The sequence below is a fragment of the Macrosteles quadrilineatus genome, unplaced genomic scaffold, assembly GCF_028750875.1.
Source record: "Macrosteles quadrilineatus isolate MER2022 unplaced genomic scaffold, UCM_ALF_1.0 Scaffold_8__2_contigs__length_117827958, whole genome shotgun sequence".
Lineage (NCBI taxonomy): Eukaryota > Metazoa > Arthropoda > Insecta > Hemiptera > Cicadellidae > Macrosteles > Macrosteles quadrilineatus.
This window is the reverse complement of record NW_026542601.1, coordinates 107318966-107322521: the sequence shown is the minus strand read 5'-3', so window position 1 is coordinate 107322521 and position 3556 is coordinate 107318966.

The window sequence follows — 3556 nt, the reverse complement described above, 5'->3', positions numbered from 1 at the left end:
TAAAAAGTGCGAAAAACACCGTTTTCGATGTATTTCTTGTGGATTTTTTTTTATTTTTCACCGTAAATCATAACAAAAACAAACTTTCATAATTATTTGCAAATATACACGAGTTAGGCTTTCCAACGACCCATTAATTAGTAAAATCGGTCCATTAGAACTATAGATTTAGTTGTACAAAGATTTTTAAAACTGAATTATATATAGAATAGATTATTATTTTTTATATGTTCTTTCTCTTGCGACTTTTATACTATAACAAGTAGCCATCTTGTCAATATTGTATCTATTTTGTAAACTGGTGTAAAAAAATAAATAAATGAATGTATCATACTTTTGGATCAGGCCAAATTGAACTTTTTCCTGTCAGTTTACTATTTATGTTATTCCCCTAAATGCTAGTATAGTATAGTCTATATAATAAAAATAAATGATCAATAACATTAAAACAGTTAGACAAATATTGTTTTCGTGTAGTTTTGAATCACCTAAACATAAGAGGTAAAATTACTTTGATTTCGTCTAGTGATTATACCTCTTCTAAAGTGGATGATGATCGTTTCGGCAACTATGTCACCTTCTTCGGATCCTTATCATGAATATCAATTTTTGGTCATATTGAATTGTCAAAACAGCAAATACGAGTACACGAACTGTTTTCAACATAAAAAATAATTGCTCGAAAACAACTGTGGCCTCAGGTGCGCACAGCTCGTTTAACGTGGTCGACCTTGCTTGTAGTGCCGGTTAAATTTCAGCCAACGTTGTAGTCGAGTATTTATTTTTTATGTCTTATCTAGTTTGTGTTTAACGTTTTTATCACCTCGACGATAATCTTGACAAGGATCCAAAGAAAATGACATGGTCACCGACACGATCGTCATCTACTCTTTAAGGAGATAATGCGGGAATCCCTAGACGAAATCAAGATCATTTAACCTTTTATTTTAACTAGTGGCTTGTAGGGACATGGGTCCCTAAAAAGCTCAAATGTATAACAAATTATTGTAATATTTAAACGAACTCAGGATCAAATTATCTATGTTTCAGGATATATATCCCAGTAGGCCTACAACATATCTTTTGAGTAAAAAACAGTTTGTTGTTTGTCTTTGTTTGCTTTTGTCGATGTAATGTATACTAATATATAATTTTCAATAAATAATTTAAATTACTACAGAGGCTTAACTCTGCTAAAGGCAGCAAACTTGTATGTGAATAAATATTGGTTTACTAAGGTAGTTTTGGTCTTTTGATAATAAAAAGGCTTTCCTGATTGGAATGTTGGAATTTGTCTTCGTCAAATATGAATAGGCAAATAAAGTTATGCTGAGATAAGCTTAGTTCTTAGTCAAAACCGCTAAATTAGCAAGTTTATGCTCCTTTTGTAAAGGTTTAACAAAATCAGTGTAAAGTAAAGGCATCCCATTGACCAAACTTAACACTAGATTTGTTTCTAATCAACATAAAAAACTACACTATTAGCCTAGTGTAATATTATGTGTCGGTATCATAAAGATGCGATTGACTTTACATATTTTATTAAAAAAGGGCCTAATCAACCCCTGATTCCTAACTATTTTGCGACTGATATGGGTTCCAATATGCAGTTATCGAAACCAATTCCGAAAATACTTTTCACAGCATCTTTCACATGTATATTTTCGGTTACTTTAAAGAAACGGAAACTACCTCTAGATTTTACTGTTAAGCCCTATATATAGATGCTCCCTTTACCACCATGCATGCTAGTCTTATATTATTTGAACCTTTTTTGCTTGGAGCAGAAGGCAGTGCCTGTTTAAAATCTCCTCCAAACAATATTTTCCGCCTATTGGAACTTGGCATAGTACTTACTTAATGAACAAATGTATTGCCTGTACGAACCTGTTTCATCTTTGTTCCCAGGTTGATTTCTAAAGAGTGGCCTTTGAGGTTATTCCACTTCATACAACATTTTGATTAAATCTCAAATTAAAAATGTTAGTAAATATACGAAAAAAGTGTAGAATAAATATTTAACATATGTTTTGAAATCTAAACAAAGCAGAAGTTTTCAACAATCTGAATCGTTTATTATTTAGTCAATGTAGTTATTTCATCTTAAACATTCCTTCAACACAACAATAACCTTTAAATTAGAAGGAAATACTTCATTATTTTTTCAGCCATTCTAAGTTTAACTCCTTTAAATTTGAGCCATCTCCTGTGATTCTACTACTTATAATACGCTTAACTAATTTACTTAAACATACACACGTTTGCAATTTGCACAGTAAAATAATCGATATCTACATTCTGTGACGAAACTAATAAGTCGTATAGGTAGCGTTATCCCTGGTTTTATAAAGTATACAGCACACTTCAGAATTGACTGGCAAATAAAAATAAGTAATCCATATGTAATCTATATAAATAAAATTACAGTTTTGTCTGTACATTGCTTAGAATTATGCAGTTTTTTGTTATTTTTACGTTTCATAGCCTAAGAAAGCCGAAACGAGTCTTATCTCAATTTCTGTATGTATGTCTGTTTGTCTGTTTGTCCATTCTGTGACTCCGTCTGTAACGCCAAAATGTCATTTTACGCGGCCTACTCCTAGAAAACTAGAGTACCGATCAAGGTTCTAATCATTTTTCTGTATTTTCTAGATTGGTGAGAGTGTCTTTGGCTATAAAAACATGGCCTCGCTTCTTCGAAAACAAAATAACGAACCACCAAAAACCCAATTTTGTTCGATTTTTTTCAAATTTTCTCCCAATGTTAACTATTACATTACATTTTATTTTATGAAATAACGATCAGCTGTTTGGATTAGCTCTCACTTCTAGCTGTCACCGATATGTTTACATTAAAAGTTGTTTACAAATACCGCAACCATTTCCGATCAAGTTTTGTCAGCACATCCAAACCAAGTGAGATTAAAAACGTTGTGCCTTACTTAACCGGTTTAATTAATCGCAAGTGCAACGATTGTTCTTGAGTGTTGATAACCGGGGAAAATACCGTGAATCAGTGTTGTATTAGTGCAAGGAAACTTACATTTTTTTAATTATCGTCACCAATACCGTAGCTTACAAAGGTTTCCACTCATTGACGGCGCTTCAAGGACAGTTGTGCAAAGTGCAAAGTAAAAAATCAAAACTGCAGTGGGTGATCATGGATGTTGCTGCGATCTTGGAAGATCTTTCTGATTTCGCTGTGATCGTACCGTAACAGAGGTTTAGCTTAACAGTTGTTTACAAATAACAGTTGTAGCTAAACTCGCTTTTCCAATGTGTCACTTTTGGTTTCTACTTACTTACATTTCGACAACGATATCGGTACTTTTCCTACTTAGGAAACAAAACTACAAACGTACAAAACAACAGATTTGTGCGGTTTTTGTCACATTTTCTCCGAATGTTTGCTAGATATATGTACCGATTGTCGTTTAGAGATTACGTAATCTTTTAAATAAGAAACCTTTGTTTGGATAAAGGTGGTTTCTTCAAACTGTCATTAATATGTTGACATTAAAAGCTGCTTACAAATAATACTATTAATAGGAAATAA